Source organism: Lynx rufus, unplaced genomic scaffold (assembly GCF_022079265.1).
Source record: "Lynx rufus isolate CCGP_SWC_20201006 ecotype Redwood Valley unplaced genomic scaffold, mLynRuf1.p SCAF_4, whole genome shotgun sequence".
NCBI classification, from domain to species: domain Eukaryota; kingdom Metazoa; phylum Chordata; class Mammalia; order Carnivora; family Felidae; genus Lynx; species Lynx rufus.
Window position 1 is genome coordinate 17980389 of NW_025814856.1, and position 18075 is coordinate 17998463.

The following is an 18075-nucleotide window of genomic DNA, read 5'->3' on the forward strand; positions in this document are numbered from 1 at the left end:
TTTCTCATTGCATGGTCCACACCTGAACTCTGGAAATAACTGCCTGAAAGAGTCTCTTACAAGCCAACTCTCTGCCCCGTCCTTCTAAACTTCTGTTTGATTTAGGCCTTTTGAGAACCTACTGAAAGCCAACCTCCTCCAAGATTGTGCCGTGTATATGTGTGCACCTGCATGCGTACACACACACACACACACACACACACACACACACACACATCTACTTTCTCTTTCTCACATACACAAGTTGCTTTTGCTTGTAATGTTTGGGGATCCAGAAAGAGTAAGTAGGTATAAACTTGTATTGAATGAATGGCACCTCAGTCCAATGGCATAGTGGGTCTCCAATAGCAATCAAGTTTCTGATCCAGGTGGGGAATGTTCCTGGCAACACTGAATGAACAAAGCAGGATAAGAATGGTAACAGTAGGGCACCTGGGTGGCTCAGTTGGTTGAGATTTGTGGTCTCTTTCTCTCTCAAAATAAATAAATACATTTTTAAAAGTTAAAAAAAAAAGAATACTAACAGTGATAACCACTAGCACTTATCTAGCATTTACTATGTGCCAGACACTGTTCTCTTGATGCTTGTATTCTTCACTCAATCCACTTCTCTTCAAGGTAGAAGTCATTACTCTCGTATTACAGGTGAGAAAGCTGAGTGGGAAGGTGAATGACTTGCCCAAGGCCACACAGCAAGTGAGTCGCCATACCAGGGTTCAATTCTGGCAGAAGGATACCACATTGTGTATACAATCTGGTCTCAACCTTATGATTTTTTTTTATTTAATGAATCTTTAAAATAGACATACCACAGTGAACAAAGGCTCTGTTCTCATGGAGTTTTTATTCTAGTAGAGGAGATAAGACAAATCAATTAGTTTACATATAATGTCTAGTAGTGGTAAGTACTCTGAACAAAATGGCAAGAAACACATCCAGCATACTCTCTCCAGGATTCAGCCAGGGCACTTTATTAAAGGTCTCCCGGATCCTAGGGCAGACAGAAGTTGTTTCCCTCCCTTCCTGCCTACTATGCATTCAAAGTTGCTGGTTGACAGTAGGAGGTAACAAGAAATGATTAACAAGGGCAGGCTCTGCTTAGAGGTGGCTACACTGGGCAGCTTACCAAAAAGCTCCAAATTATTGGAAGAAGGATTTAGTTTCAAGATGAACCAATTGGGAGGGCTATGCTGGGTGGGCAGTCAAAGGTTGGGAGGGCATGAGACTCGGGCAGGACCCAGAACTATGGGCATGATTTGGACTTATGCTACACTTAGCCCAAGGCCTGATATGTAGCAAGTGCTAAGTAAATGTGTCAAATGACTGTTAGAACCAATAAATGAAAAGAAAAACAGAAGGTGTGTTGATAAGTGTATGTGTGATTGAGAGGCCTCAAAAGCTCCCAGAGACCCATGTATTGACTGCCAGACTCATCTGGGTGGGAGGAAGGTAGGCTGATAATAGATACTGTTGGGAAGCTGAGGAAGCCTAGTATGAGTGGGACAGCCCAGCTCTGGTGAGTGCAGGTCTAGATTCTCAGCTGGGTTTAAAGATGTTCTTTCTTTTATAGTCTCCACTAGGATGACTTGAAATAGCTCCAAGGAGATGGCAGAGCAGATGGGCCCCTAGAAGCTCCCCTAGTCCAACTTCTCAGGCTCTAGAGGGCAGTGCAAGTCAAGATGGCCTGGAGATGACCCATGACTCACAGCCAGCAGAGGCAGAAACAGACTGGAATTTCACTGACCTTAATTAAGCACACTCCAGAAGCTCCAAGCCTGATTAGGATCTATCTATCTATCTATCTATCTATCTATCTATCTATCATCTACCTATCTATCATCTATATTTTTGAAGAGAGAGAATGTGTTAGTAGATGAGAGGGGCAGAGGCAGAGAGAAAATCCCAAGCAGACTCCTTGTCCAGTGTGAAGCCCCACACTGGGCTAGATCTCGTGACCTTGGGATCATGACCTGAGCCTAAATCAAGAGTTGGAGATTCAACCAACAGAGCCACCCAGGCATCCCAGAATCCTTTTAAATTATAGGCAAGATTGTGTGTGTGTAGGGAGTGATTGTCTGGGGAAAGTGTTAATAGCCTTTTCAGATTATGAAATTAAGGAAGGTTGGGGACCTTTGCCACAGGCTCTGTCCCATACAAGACCTAAGCTGCCTCCCCAAACGTTGACATGCAGCCCCACCTCCTCCCTTGGGGCCTGCCATTGAGTACTCAGTCACCCCATCCAGGACTCTCTCTGTGTCCAATCAGAGGGATGGCAAGATACAAGACTTTTTCCTGTCCTTAGGGGTTGCTGGGCACAGCTGGGAGCTTGGAGCAGCTTCCTGCAGCTGCTGGGGACAGGAAGCCAAGGAATGTGTATGCTTCTCTGGCTTTCCTGGGACCCAACTGTCCTGCCACTGAAGTCACTGGTCTCTACCAGGCCCCACTTCAGGCCTCACTGTGGGTACATTTTATCCCATTATGAAAGGAATCTGGGACAGATGACTCCAGTGTTGGGCAATGCAGGTCCAGCAGGAGGCTGCCCAGCTGCCTATCTTGTTAGTTCCCCTATCTCCTTCCCTGAGCTCCCCCTACTTGACCCCCATTCCAGAGCATTCTGCTCAGAGCCAGGCAAGTTCCAGCAAAGTCTAGGATGCCTGGTCAGGGCCTGCTTGGGCAGTCACCTTTGCCCCATTCTTGTCCATCTGGCCAGGCCTAGACAGGCTCTGCCACTGTTGAACCCCTCCCGGGAATTTACCAAGCCAGCAGGAAACTCAGCTGCTCCCTTCCCCAAAGAGTCAGCTGCAGTGACCCCTGCTCCAGGTGGCCTTCTCAGACCAGGCAGGTTGCTTGACTCCCCTCCACGCACCTTGTTTCCTGCATGCAGCTTTCCCCACTAAGGAGTGGGAATACACACTTCTTAGTTGTCCCGGCTGTGACTTCCAACTTTTCTGCCTTTGGTCTTCTATTGCATTTCTGGGGACAGAGTAGATGCTCAGTAAAGGGCTTTGTGAGTTGACTTGGTTACTTCCCTGCCCTCTACCCAGGTCCTTACCCTTTTACAATCAAGGACTCAAGTGAGTTTAAATGCCAGAGCTGCATAACCCGATAATCCTGCAGAAATTTATAATCGGGCTACCCTGAGAATACCTCTGTCCAATCACTGTGCCCCCAGGCCCTTTCACTGCTCTTTGAAATGGGCTAGCTGATCTGGAGGCCTCTGCCTTTTCTTCCAACCTCTTCACCACCCCCACTCCCCTTACTCTCATAGCTCAACAGTGTCAAGACCCCACCAAGGTGAGGCCAAGGGGCCACTGGCCATGTGCACTAGGGAGGAAGACAGGGGCCTGGCCATGTTTCTCCCAAATCTGTAGGCCCATCTCCTGAGTCCAAGGCCTCTGGGTCCTGGGCTCCAGAGGTAAATGGGTCCAGCTAGTTGAAGTTTGGATACAGCTGTATCCATTTGTTCACTCATTCGGCAAACATCAGTGGAGTCCTCATCCCTGGGCCAGGCACAGTGAAGGCTATAAAGGTGAACACAGATCCATAGCTTGGGCACTTACTGTGTAACCTCTGGTAAGTGACTTAAATCTTGGGCCTCAGTTTCCTCATTTGCAACCTGGGGCCAAAAACTGCCATGGATGGTTATTAGGAGGTACAGAGAGATTTTGTGTGTCCAGGGGTGCAGGACGGAGCTCAATGATGGTACATGTTATTATCAAAGTCCATCTTAACCCTCTAGGAGCTTGGGGTCTCATAGAGACAATGAGAAGTCAGATGCTGGGAAGCCTTGTGGGTATTGTTCTTGAGTAGGATAAGCAGGACTTGGGTAGGTGGAGGAAGAGGGGCCCTCACAGGTGGTACTCTGCAGGGAGTTGAGGAAAGGGGATGAGGCAGGTCCCTATTGCCCAGGGTGGTATAGAGTAGGGCTTAAATTTATTCTGCAGGTAGCTGGGAATCCTGAAGTTATACTGGCTCTGGAGTTTGGACTCCAAAATGCCAATTGGATTCTCTGGGAGGTCTCTGCAGAAAGCTCCAGGAGGCCTCATTTTTAATCAAATGTCCATTCATTCCAATTTTATTAGGTACATTCTAAGTGCCCGGCCGTGTCTCAAATGATAGAAGTTCCCATGATGGAGGGAGGGAGTAGACAGACACAGATTGTCCAGTCTGTGCTAGGGATAAACTTTATTTTTTAAAAATTTTATTTTTTTAAGATAAAGAGGGGCGCCTGGGTGGCTCAGTTGGTTGAGCATCCGACTTCAGCTCAGGTCATGATCTCACAGTCTGTGAGTTCGAGCCCCGCGTCGGGCTCTGTGCTGACAGCTCAGAGCCTAGAGCCTGTTTCAGATTCTGTGTCTCCCCCTCTCTGCCCCTTCCCCGCCATGCTCTGTCTCTCTCTGTCTCTCAAATATGAATAAACGTTAAAAAAAATTAAAAAAAAAAGATAAAGAAATAAAAGAGTGACTAAAAAAAAAAAAAGACCTAAGTTGAGATCAGGAGTTGGATGCTTTTAGAAGTTTATTTATTTTTATTTTTGAGAGAGACACAGAGAGAGAGAGCACCAGAAGGGAGAGAGAGAGAGGGAGACAGAGAATGGCAAGTAGGCTCTGCACTGTCATCAAGAGCCCTATGTGGGCTTGAATTCGTGAGTTGTGAGATCATGACCTGAGCTGAAACCAAGAGTCGGATGCCTAACTGACAGAGCCCCTCAGGAGCCCAGGAATTGGATGTTTAATGGACTGAGCCACCCAGGCACCCCTGCTAGTGATAAACTTTAAATCTGATATAATAATATGGTGGGCTCAGCAGGTATCCAGAGCAAGGACACTTGTCCAGGCTAGACACTGAGACAGGGGATGAGCAGGAATGAGGTAGGCCAAGTGGGAAAAGAATGCTGTGGGCAGAAGTGGTGCATGTAGGAGGGCTTGAGAGGAGCTGACAGATGCCTGGCATGTTTGTAGCAACTGAAAGAGGCTCCACGTGACCTGAGTCATGTGCAAAGAATAAACTGGGGTAGGGGTGCCTGCCTGACTGGCTCAGTAGATAGAGCATGTGACTCTTGATCTCAAGGTGGGTCTTGAGTTCAAGCCCCACATTGGGTCTAGAGTCTACTAAAAACAAACAAACAAACAAACCTGGAGTAACAAAAAAACATGGGGGGGTTAGGTATTAAGAGAAATGGAAGTGGAGATGGGATATATGGGGAGGATGTAGGGTGGAGAGGTGGGGGGGTGGGTAAAGTTTTGACGGGGAGGGGCCAAAAGCTGGGCAGGTGAGAGGGTAGTGAGGAGTCCCTATCCTCCAGCAGCAGAAAGTCAGGCAGAGAGCCCTGAGTAGGACAGGTAGATTTGGGTTTTGAGGTTTGCTCTGGCTGCTCCAACATGAGGACTGGGTTAACAGGTGGTGCTGAAAGCAGCCTCTAGCAGAGGACAAAGTCCCACAGCCCTTCCTCCCTGCAGCCCCCTCCCATTGTTCTATGGGAAGACCAAGGCCCAAGAAGACAAAGGGGACGTGTGGGATAGGTGCTGGCGCCTCACCCTCAGGCTGACAGGAGGCCAGGGGATCTTGGCTCTGGAGGAGCCTGAGAGAAATGGCAGCTGTTGCTTCTTGCAAAGGTGCAGGTGGCCCACAGCTGTGGTGGATCTCTAGGACTAGAGGTCACTGACATCTGAAAGACAGGGCTGTGGGTGGGCCTGCAGGGCCATCAAGACAGGGGAGGAGGAGGTGATCCTGGCAATTCAGACTGTGGCAGTGCCTTGCAGTAGGCCAGCTGTCAGGGAACAGCTGCAGGCCCAGAAGAGGGAGGGAGCCAGGGCAGCAGCAGGTGAAGAAGCTCCCTGGTTTCTGGGCCATGGGAATGGAGAATGGCAGCCAGTGAAGAGATGGGGGATGGGGATGGGATTGGGGGAAGGGAGCATCTGCTTGCTCCTTTGCATTCAGATGAGACTGGAAATCTACAGGGAAGGAAATGCTGGGTTAGGGACGGGAGCTAGGGAGGGAGCCAAGTGCTCTCCTACCCCTTCTTTAGGTTTCCCCCAAGACCATCCTCCTAGGTTGCATTGCCTTCCTCAGGACCCCTCTGGAACCCTAGCCCACACTAGTCCCCGGGGTTGCTTTTTCCCTCTCCTCCCCGCCTCAGCTCCTCATATGCACCCATATCCTGGGCCCTTCTAGGAAGGAAAGGAAACAACCATGGGCCTTTTGTTAAACTTTGGTTCACAAGGATCAGAAAGGGAAAAGGTCTGGAGAGGGAAAGGGGTTTGCCCAAGTGGCCAGTCAGAGGCAGGCCCCAGTGCCCCTGCCTGGGTGCACCCAGCCCTCAGGGCCTCAACTCTGGGCTGCCCACTAGTACCCACGCACCTTAAAAGCAAGGAGGCCTGAAGTTACCTGCCTCCTGTGAGCTGAGGGGACTCACTGGGGGGTGGGATTGGTCCCAGTGTTTGTGGGTGCAGTAAAGAGGCCTGTAAAGAGGCCCCCTTTTTGGCCCACCTCAACACCAGGGCCACTGACATTGAACTAATTACCAAGGGTCCCAGGCAGCAGAGTACCAGGAAGTTTCAGGCAGAAGGAGGGTAGGGGGTCAGCTGAGGCCAGCCTTCTTTTTGGGGCCCCTCCAACATGGCATGAGCAGCTGCTGGGCCCTGGCTCTGAGGCCCAGGATATCCCTGTCCAGAGCAGCCTTCCCTCTACCCTCAAGTCCTCACCTTTGTATTATACCAGCTGCCACAATCACTTATGTGCCTGGGGGCATGGAGATGGGATGGGGGAGACAGATGAAATGTTTTCTTTCTTTTTTTTTTTTTTTAATGAATGTTTCTTTTCACCTCTGAGGAAACTCTCCACCTGTCATGAATGGGTCTTTATATGGGACATGTCAATGCCTCTGCAGAGAGCCATCACCATGCTTGCAACAAGCCATGCCCATACCCAGAGCTCTGACTTTAAGCTGGGGTATCTCTTACCTCAAGGGCCCATGCTGAGCCCAGCCTCCAGTGCTTCCCACTGCAGGCCTTCCTGGTCTCTGGGGTCCCTTGTCAGGTTCAGCCTACTGATCCCTGCTGATGGACATAGACCCTCTCCTGCGCATTCATGGGTGACCCCAGCCAGGACCTCAGTCCAGTTTGGGTAAATGGCAACAGCAGAGATGGACCTTTGAAGGTCACTGGCCTTGAGCAGAGAGCGGAGGGAGATGGATGGGACAGCTGACCAGGGCCTCCCTTGCCTGCCAGATGATACCCTACCAGTCCCCAGTGCCTTCTTTGTACCTGTGTCTGGCAGCATCCCAGGGGAGTTGGGTGGGAAACTGCCCTGGAACCTGTCCTGTGTGGCGGGACCTTCCCCCTATACTCCTCACTTCCTGCTCACCCTCATCCCCTCTTCTACTCTCTCCCACCTCCACCTTGGCCCAGCCCATGGACTTCCCTCCAACCAGGAGTTGGTAGTAGGCTCTGTTCTGCAGGGGGGCTCTGCAGGGTCTCTCTAAAGCTCTAACCTGCAGCATGTACCAGGAACTGCCCAAACCCAAGGGAGCGGACATTGTTCCCTCCCCCTCCTCCTTCTCTGAAGCTGGAAGGAGGAGTGCCACCTCTCTGCATTCCCCGAGAAGGTGGAGGCAGGGAAAGTGAGAAATGTTCTCTCTAAATGCTTGTTCAGACTTGACTTCTGTGGTGCCTGGTGCCCCTCCCCCACAAGTCCCCTTTTCTGCCCCTACCCCTGCCTGCTCCCTCACCTCTCTTTCCCCACCTTCCAGGGACAGGCGGGGCTCTGGGGGCTGGGGCCAAGCCATTGCCCCCCATTCCTCACCCTGCCACATTCCTTCCAGGAGGCCTGAGGGCACCATCCCCGCTCCCCTCCTTCTTGCTCCCACCCTTCAGCTTCCATGTCCCTTGCTCCTGGGATCCTATACTCCTGGCAAAGCCCAACCTGGTTAAATCCAGCTCTGGCGCCTACCCTCCCACCACTTGTTCTTTGTCCTTTGTTCACTGTTCCATTCACTGCTCAGACCATGGCTACCTCCAAGGTTCTCAGACCTGCCTGGCCACTTCTTTTAATGCCTTTACCATGGCCATTCCCTAGGGTTTTCTAGGGCTCCCTCATCCACCTCCTGCAGGATTCACTTCCCTGGTGCGCTGGACCACAGAGCAGACTCTGGCCCATCCTGGCATTCCCATCCCCTGATTATTATATTTTCATTTACTTACTAATTTAATCTTCATCCTGTTACACTAGAGTTTGGGCTCCACAACAGCAGTGCTTGTTCCTCTCAACCCTGGTTGTGTTCTCAGCATACAATGGACTCCATAAATATCTGTGGACTGACAACACATGGATGGGTGTTTCATCTTGGCCCTGACTCAGCCACATAAAGGGATCTTCTGTCACTTTCAGTGAACAAGCAGGTCTAAAGTCCACACATGGGGTCACTTGATGATGGGATGACCAAAAGGCTCAGAAAAGGCAAGTGACTTATATGAGATCACACAGTGAACTTAGCTCTGGGGCCCAGCAAGAACTTATGCTTCATATGGACACAATGCGAAGTTTGGCTGAGGAGCTAATGTTCACTCTTTATCCTTTCATTAGCTTCCCTCAAATTGGCCACAGGAATCCTTCTCATTCTTTCCAGAAATGTTGGGGATTCCCCAGACCACAGTTGGGGCTCCTAGAGGCCCTGGCTGTCTCTGTCAGAACTCAGCCTAAAGCAAAGACTGTCTACTTGGGTCCAACACTTTCCAGTGTTTCAAGGGCATACCTAACAGCCATAATACCAGAATGAGAATCAGTGATGTTGGGTAGCCCATTAATGTCTCTTGAATAGGGGCCACTAAGGGGAGCCCAGGCTGATGAGAGAAACAGGCCCAGATCTTAGGCCAGCTCTGAGTGGAAGAGGTGTTCCTGTCCTGGGGGAGCCAGTGGCAGAGCCCTGAGCCAGATCTGGACACATGGCTGAGAGCAGAGAAGGGAATGTCAACCTGGCTGAACCAGAACAGTATCTCATTGGTAGCTTCCCCAACAACTGGGGGCTAGCTGATCAGTGACTGAAGAGAATTAACAAATAAGACCTTCAGTTTGCTTGCTTCCACTGGCTGCCTAGCCAGACCGGACCTAATCTGGTGTAGCCCAGTGTTCAAGGCCATAAGCCCAGTGTTTGGGGAACTGTTGCCCAAAGTCAGCCTTGGAGGATTGTCTTATTTCAGAGCCAGCAGGGAGTGGGATGTAGCTGAGACATGTGTGTCCACCCAGGAGGAAGAGGCGATTTTATTCATTCACTCAACACACATTCTTGCTGTGGGGTTTGTGTCCCCATAGGATGTTTATTTGTGGAAGGCCAGGTGTGGAAGCTGCCACCTGGATGACTGGAGGAAGGCCCTGTGCCAGTCAGGTATAAAAGGGTCTGGTGGAAGTGCTGGAGTGGAGGGCCCTGCAAGAGAGGAACTGGCTCCTGGGAAGGCTGGTGGTGGCCGGCAAACACTCCTACTGGCACTTTCTCCCGGATGAACTTATCAGCCCTTTCTTTCTTCCAGAGCTGCTAGACAATCTGCCTTCTGTTAAATCCAGACAAAAGGGATCCCTCCCTTGCCCTGACTTGGCTGGCCCTGCTTGGGCATTTGGGTCAGGAGCCTCCATCCTCAGCCAGCTCTGCCCCTTGCCCCTCTTCACTGGGTCTGGGGGAGTATCAGGAGCAGGAGCCTCCCTCCCTCTGGAAGAGTCTGAAGCTGGGCACCAGCCCTTAGCCTTCAGTTCCTTGGCAACAATCCAGAATAAAAGTCCTGGAATCCTAGGACCAAAAGAAAGTTTGGTCCGTGTTGGTGTCTATTGGGTTTTGTCTGAGCTAGAATCGAGGCTTTAGGTAAGATCATACTGGCCCCAGGTAAACACTGGGACATTTTCCTTGGGCTTTACACAGGGTTTGGACCCTTGGTGATGACTACCAGACAGGAAGTGAGGAAAGCAACATCTCCGGATTTTCTTCCCAACCAGAAATTGAGTCTCTAGTAAATGCGGGCTGTTAGGTAATGGCTGCAATGTAGGGCCAAGCAGGTTGGTCTCTGGCCTCAAGAGCTCATACTCCAGTGGGAGAGACAAACCTTAATCAGATAATTTTTTTGGAGCCTCTGGCTTAGGGTCTAAGTGGAGGAAGCACTGGAGGCTGAAGGGCCAGGAGAGTTGAGCTGTCAGGTCTGAAGAGCCCCATTCTCAGCATCTTGATCAATCCCCGCCCCCCCCCCCAAGCCCATACCACATGGGCTTCTTGGACAGCTGTTCTTGGGTGTTCTCTGGGCCTCACTTTTGGCCATGCCCTCAAACTGGCTGCGAGCACCAAGCCTGACCTAGGGTGGCCTAGGCCTTCCTGGGATTCCAGAATAGCGCCCAAGAGTGAGTCACTAGGGACCTTGTGCTGAGCCCTAGGGTGGGTTATGCACTTTTCCCTGGGAGGGGAAAGGCTTTGAGACTCTCAGGACTACAGAGAGTAACAGGCTTTGACTTTACAGCCCCCACTTAACCTAGGGGCTCATGAAGATAGCTGTTTACTTCCCTCTTTACTTTCTTATGGCCTTTGGGGGTGAGGGGATGCTGATTGGGCTCTAGCTGGGGCTAGTTAGGCCCCAAAAGGCTGGTCAACTCTGGCCAGCCAGGACGCCTGCCTTTTAGAGCCTGAAGGAACAGGGGGTTGGGGAGCACTCCAACTCTAGACAGAAATGAAGAAAGCTAGCGGTGAGGCCCAGAGTTTAGAGGCTAGAGGGAGGAAAACCTGTGAGATATGCCAGGACTGAAGGTCTACAGAAGGGGGAGAGCATTAGGGTCAGTGCCTCTAACTGAACCCCAAACTTAGAGAGGCAAAGATTGGAAAGGATTTGGTTGTGAGGGCTTCAGGCACACTCTGGTTGTTGCGCCATCCTTCCAGGACTAGGAAAGTCTTAATCCACCTTCTGGCACCAATTGGTTGAGGTCCCTTCCTTGGTCAGAAATCTGGGGGGTGCTTAGGCATGGGGCACTGGCACTCTGGAGGCCAGAATAAGGCCTGGTGTTTCATTTAGGAAGATCAGGGCCAAAAGGGAAGAAGTGGAGTTACTCTGGCAGCCATGGATGATCAGTGAGGACTAGAATGGCCAGCAGCTTCTGTGCAGATGGTAGGAGGGCGGTGCCTCAGGAGGTCAGCACTCACTGCTGTCTTTTGCTTTGGAAAAACATAACATATACCTATACAGTGGGCACTAAAATACCCAGCAGAACCTAGGGCTACAAAGCAGTGCCTGGTGTATGTTGCAGGAGGGGAGGGGTGAGTGTGGAGACTTGGTAAAATGAAGGAGTGAACAAAAGAATGTATTTTATTTAGAAACCCAATAACTTTCCACATTGTTAGCCTTTTCAAAGCAGCAGAATTTTAAATTTGGATTTGAGAGGCCACTAATTTTTTAGTTTTAACATGTAAAGGATGGTTTTGGGGACTTTTCCCTGGGTTTTAGTTCCTTTTCTAATCTATGTGAATGAGGTTTGGAGCTTATGCATTTAAGTATAAAGAATCACAGGGGCGCTTGGCTGGCACAGTTGGTAGAACATGAGACTCTTGATCCTGGGGTTGTGAGTTCGAGCCCCACTTTGGATACAGAGATTACTTAAAAAAAACACAAAAACTTGGGGCGCCTGGGTGGCTCAGTGGGTTGACCATCCAACTTTGGCTCAGGTCATGATCTTGTGGTTTGTGGGTTCCAGCCCTGGGTAGGGCTCTGTGCTAACAGCTCAGAGCCTGGAGCCAGCTTCAGATTCTTTTATTTATTTTTTATTTTTATTTTTATTTAATGTTTTTAAATGTTTATTTTTAAAAGAGAGACAGAGAGAAAGAGAGAGAGAGAGAGAGAGAGAGAGAAATGAAGCAGGTTCCAGGCTCTGAGCTGTCAGCATAGAGCTCAATGTGAGGCTCGAACTCACAAACAAACCACAGATCATGACCTCAGCTGAAGTTGGACACTTAACTGACTGAGCCACCCAGATGCCCTCTGCTTCAGATTCTGTGTCTCCCTCTCTCTCTCTCTGCCCCTGCCCTGCTCTCCCTCTCTCTCTCAGAAATAAATATTATTTTTAAAAAATCTTAAAAAAAAATCAGACAGGTATGTGTATTTCCGAGATGAGACTTTCCTTTCAGCTCTCTGAGATTTATTTTTCCTAGACACTCCTTAAGGAGGAGAAAGCAGGGGAGACCCAGACTTTTCTGGATGCAGGGAGGACCCCCCGGCAGGCAGCAGCCAGTTCTGTGTTCAGAATGTGCTCTCTGACAAAAGTGTAGGCTTGGAATTCCAGCCTGGACACAGGCCCAGGAGGGAATGGACATATCCTGACTACGGTTTGGTAGCGAAACGGAGCAGAGCTCACCATGAGTCCCATCCCAACCCATCCAGTAATTATTCAGGTCCAGTGACTGTCAGGTCTGGGGACTTGGGGGTAGGAGGCCATAGGTAAGCCCTGGGGGGAGAGCACCTTTTGGACCCTCCCCTTGAAGGGAGGAGGACCTCATCAGTTACCTCCGCTCCTTATTCCCTCACCCCCTGAAAGAATGCGGGCCACAAGTAGCGAGTGACCAGCGCCAGCGGGTCAGAGCTATTCCTGGCACCAGGAGAGGCAACGGATTCCGGAGTTCAGGGCGGGGGGAGGGGACGGGGGTCAGGCCTGAAGCGTTTCCCGGACGTCCTCGCCTGCTGGGGGTTAGGCCTTTGGAGAGCGGCCAGCTTCCCGCCCTTCCGGCCCTCGCCTCAGTTTCCCCATCCGTGTAAGGGCCACGCAACAGGGTAGTCATCCTTAGCAATTTAGAGGACGCTTTCTGATTGTTTTCATGGCTTAGAAATACCTCTCGATTTGCGTTCCAGGGAAATCGGAGGGCCAAACGATAGGTGGTCAGTTGTGGCACGGCCAGTTCTCGAGCCTGACCACCCTGGGTCGGTTGGGAGCGTCTCAGAGGCCCCAATGCCTGAGGTTGGCGGGACGCCCCTCCCCCACTACCAGCCCAGAGGGCTGGGGGCAATCCGGACGGGCCGGGGCGTGTCTCGGGGACGGACGCTACTGGCCGGGGGCAGGGCTTCCAGGATAGGGCGTGTCCTCTTGGACAGGGGCGTGGCGGGCCAATGAGCGGAGCGGCGCGGATGAAGGCGGGGCCTGTGCGCGGGTGCGGCGCGCTGCGGGGCGGCGGACGCAGGCAGAAGCGGGCGTCGCGCGGACTGCCGGTCGGCGCCGCGCGGAGCTGGCCGCGGGATTGGCTGCGACACTCGCGTGTCAGGCGGTTGCTAGGTTCCGGCCGCGCGCCCCGCCCTCGCGCTCGGCGCCCTCTCACCGCCCGGTACGTGCTCGCGCGGAGGCTGCGGTGCGGCGCTCGCGCTCCTCGGGCTCGGCTACGGCAGCGGCGGCGACGGCAGCTTGGCGCCGAGTCCCCGGGGAGCGGCGGCGGCGGCGCGGCGTCTTGCGGCCGGGAGGAGCAAGCACCTGCCGCGGCCCGCCCGCCGGCGCTCGGTGAGTGCGCTGCCGGTCCACTGCTGCCGAGCTTAGCAGCCCAGGCCCCTGTCCCCGTGGCCGGCCGAGCCTTCCGAGGAACACCTGCTGCTGCTCGCGGTTTGGCCCGGGATAGGGACACGGTCGCGGACGTCCTTGCGGGTGAGGCAGCAGCGCGGCACGGAGAGAGCCGCCCCCCTCTTCTCGGTCCCTCGGGCGAAGGCTCAGGGCGTTCCGCGGCCGGGCCCGGGCTGCTTGCCGCGGCGATGGGCCAGGCCTCAGCCCGGCCCGCGCTCCGGGGAACGCGGGGCCTGCGCGTTGGCTGCAGGCGTGTGCGGCCTTCGGGCCGCCCCCTGGCCCTCCAGAGAGGGTCGCGCGGCTCAGTTGGGTGGAAGCCTGAGGATGGGGCATTGACCCCCCGCAGGAGGCGGGGAAGGGCTCTGCAGCCGCTGGTACCTGAGCAGCTCAGAGCTTTGGGGTCCCCCCTCCTGCCCCCGCCTCCACACACACTCTTGAGCTTCTTTGGGAGCCGCCTGTCTTTTCACCTTTTTACTTGGTGTTTGGAAAACCAGATTCACCCGCGGGTGTATTTGTAAAGTGTCTCCAGAGAAAATGCTGTCTCTGCTTAGAATCCTGCTATAAATTCCAAGTTAATTTCGTACAAACTCAAGTGCTGATTAAAAATGGATATTTTGTTCTCTATGACATGTGAAGCTTTTAGATTTGTAAACCGACTTCTGGATTAGTTTTAATGATGATCGTGAAGTTTGCCTTGGTGAAAGCTAGAGCCTGGGACAGCAAGCACGTTTATAGCCTAGAGTTCTAACTTAAGAGCCAGGCCTGCTATTTCCCTAAATAAGCAAGGAGAAACGATTCCTGGCATGGAACCCAGATTCAGTGCAGGGAGGGTGGTGTTTATAGGACAGAAGTCTAGATAAAGAGTTAGATGTGCTACCAGGTGTTTTGGAGTTTGTGTAGATGGAATATTGTAACTTTACCAGGTTGTTCTATGCTTAGTGCTCAGAGATAACGATACTTTTGGAATGTCCCTGTTTTAAAAAGGATTCAACCTTGGAGGCATAAAAGTCTCTAGTTGGAGTGTGGAGTTGAATTGGACTTTGCTGTGGAGCCAAGGCATAAGAGTTCATGGCCTGTATGTTTAAAGGAGGCAGAGGAGCCATTTCTTGGAGAAATCAGATTTGAGGAGAGTATGATGCATAGTGTGAACCTATTCAAAGCCTGTGGGATACTGTATGAAAGGAAGAGTAAGCAGTACTATATAAGCAACAAACACCTGGTTGGAACATGAAAGCTCTTGCAGATATGAGCTGCGGTTGAAAGAGGAAGAAAGCAAGTCTTCCCTGTTTTGAAAAGTTGATTTGACAAAATGCATTCATTCATTTAACTAATATTTGGCTTCACTACTTGCCTGGTTTTGTGGTAGGTTCAGGGGACCCATATAAAAGCATCTGGCTCTGCCCTGAGGGAACTCAGTTTCAGGGACAGTGAGGATTAGGGAACCTATGATTGATAGTATCTGCCCACTAAGTGTGCTCACATGGTGCTTTGAGAGCCTGAGGAGAGAGGGAATTCCTAAGCCGAGCATTGCAGGGCCAGCAGGAATTAGCTGGGGGACAGCAAGGTCTGGACACAGGGAACCACATGTACATGTGCTCCTAAAATAGCACCTGTGAGTTCTCCAGCTTGGCAAGTGGGAGCTATAGGCCTTTCTTGTGCTCAGGAGTTCAGACTTTATACTCCGGGTGCAGAAGCCTGAGAAGGCTTTTAAATTAGTGGAGTGGCATGGTTCAGACCCATGTTTAGAAAGATCTTGGCTGGTGACTACATAGGTGGTGCAGGGAGGGGAGGGGTTCAGGAACTCTGGTCGTGAGGTCAGCCAGTAGAGGAGAGATGAGGAGGGAGGAGGAGCCAGCTGAGAGGCTGAAAAGGTTGAGCAGAGGGAATGCCAAGCTGGAGTTGGTGGGGGTTGGGGTGGGGGAGCAGGTAGGAGAAGGAACCTGCATTCAGGAATGTGTGGGTCAGAAAACTAAGCATGACCGAAGATTTAACTATGTCTTCTGCAAGTTTGCTGGTGTCTATTAAACATTGAGAATGATGGGGTATGGTGGACCCTGGGGCCACTTTGACGGAGATTGGGAAAGAAGAGGCATGGCATTTGATTTTTTAAAAACCTTCTCTCTCCCTTGAACTTAGGGCATTGCATTTCCTGTTCTTATTGTATTGATTTTAGAGTAGAGGTATGTTCATTCTTGTTGATGCAGAGTAGAGTATGTTCAGTCCTTTACTTCACAATTGTTCAGCCTTTCTTGCTTTCTAGGTTAGCGATATGATGGAACTATATCAGCCATAGTCAAAGGTTCTGGTTCTGTTCTGTGTGCACCATTGCTAATGGTTATAAGAATCCTTTATATTGACTGTCGAAACAGAGTCACAGATGAAGGAATGTTCCCAAGGTCATACAGCTGTCATGTGGTAGAGTCACAGGTGGCTATGCCCACCTGCATTTGTGTTGTATCAAACTGATAATGGTAGCCTTGATTGGGTGCTTCTCTGGCGAAGACCAAGCCCAGGTGTCTGGTGGTAGGCACAATGCCAGGGTGATATGGGAGAGTTGGTCAGGGACTCCACACAGAATTCCAGGAACATACTGTGAGGGACCATTCTTAGAAATCAGGGTTTGTCTGAGCCTTCCTGGGCCTGTGCTGGTTGCGCTGGGCACCATGCTGAAGTAAGCCAAGGATCTTGGGTCTTAGGCTGGCAAGGGCAGACTTTAGGGGAAGACTTCATTTGAGCTGGACCTTCAAGAAAGGTTAGTGGTTTGATTGGTGAAGGAGTTGATGGCAGGAAGATCACAACTCTGGAAGGAAAAGAGGTGGAACAGAGGCAAGGCATGGGAGAGAGAAGACTGGCCACCTTTTCTGTATGTTCTGGAAGGTTGGGTTGGAACCAGAATGCTACATGGAGGAATTTAGAGTTATGTAGGAACAGGGATCCTTGAAGGTCTTGGAGCACAGCTGTGGTGGTTTTATGAAATGAGCCCCGGGATGCCTGGCTGGCTCAGTTAGTGGAACATGCGACTTTTGATCTTGGGGTTGTGAATTCGATGGGCATAAGTTTACTTTAAAAAAATTTATTTTATCAGGGCGCCTGGGTGGCTCAGTCAGTTGGGCATCCGACTTTGGCTCAGGTCATGATCTCACGGTTTGTGGATTTGAGCCCCACGTCGGGCTCTGTGCTGACAGCTCAGAGTCTGGAGCCTGCTTTGGATTGTGACTCTCTCTCTCTGCCCTCCCCCCCTCTGTCTCTCTCTAAAATAAACATTAAAGAAATTTATTTTATTTTTCAATAATTCTTTTTTTTTTAATTAAAAATTTTTTTTAACATGTTATTTTATTTTTTTGAGAGACAGAGCACAAGCAGGGGAGGGGCAAAGAGAGAGAGACACAGAATCCAAAGCAGGCTCCGGGCTCTGAGCTGTCAGCACAGAGCCCGATGTAGGGCTCGAGCTCATGAACGTGAGACCATGACCTGAGCTGAAGTCAGATGCCTAACTGACTGAGCCACTCAGGCGCTCCCCCCCAAAATTTAGTTTTTAAATATTAAAGAAGAGAAAGTTAGCTTCCAGTATGAGTTTGGAGACTGGACTGGAGGCAAGTTGGTTACTGCTGTGTTCCAGTAGGGAGATAGGGGACCTGAACAAGAATAGTGGTCAGCAGGGGAATGAAGGGGGAGAAAGAAGGTTCAAGATGAGTCAGTTCAGCAGACATTAGGGACCTGAATGGTGCTGGTACCATCAGGGATTTACCATTGAGTAGAAGGGGCAGAAGGTGGCAATGGAAAGATGGAGGAGTAAGGCAGCATCAGCTAAGTACTGGTGAGGACTTGCGAGAATCGGAATAAAGAGGGGCCCTTAGACTGCCAAAAGGGGAGAAGGATTGAGTCTGTGGCAGGCAGGCAAGATGAGGGGCTGTTCTTGGGTGAGCTGAAAAAGGTGGAGGAGGTAAAGACCAGGCTGTGCCTAAGGACCAAGGAGTAGATAGGCTGGAGCCAAATGAAGTATCCCTTGGGGAAAAGTGGGGCAAAAGACTGACCTGAAGGCTGAGGTGGGTCAGTAGGGTATCTCTGGAAGTTCTGAGTGGGATAGTGCTTGTGTTCCAGTTTTGACACAGAATCCAGGGGTTGCAGGGGGTGCAATTGCTGGAGGTAGAAAGGGTGGTCAAAAGAAATGGTGAGGAAGGGATGTACTAAGGGAGGAGAAACCATGATTTGTTGACCCCCTTGGTGGGTAGGGGACTAGTGTGTTTTAAAATGTCTACAGTTTGGGAGACTCAGAATCATAGCAGGGATGATGTGGCTTTTGGCTGGATTCATTGAAAAATTGTCATTGACTTGCAGACTTGACCTGCGCAGGGCAAACTAAAGGTAGCCCGTGATAGTGTGAAGTTGATCCCCCTTTACCTTGCTTGCCTTTTTGAGTTGAGTTTATTTTGGTCATAGCCTTCTTGATAAGAGGTGTACAACTAGCCTAGTGGAATGGCAAGTGGTGATAGACCCATTTAGTGGATGGGTAAGAAT

At 51.0% G+C, this 18075-nt stretch overlaps 1 protein-coding gene across 3 annotated transcripts in view; it reads left to right on the plus strand.

Annotated features, from left to right (window-relative positions):
• The first annotated feature begins 13256 nt into the window (after window positions 1-13256).
• The window catches only part of DAG1 (dystroglycan 1), a 71866-nt gene continuing 67047 nt past the window's right edge, over window positions 13257-18075 (plus strand). The window contains exon 1 of one of the 3 annotated variants that reach the window (XM_047096048.1): window positions 13257-13330. The gene's annotated coding sequence lies outside the window, so the exon portion shown is untranslated. Of the gene's footprint in view, window positions 13331-13399; window positions 13642-18075 lie in introns of those variants that run through there. The other 2 variants (XM_047096047.1, XM_047096046.1) reach the window with 2 other exon arrangements.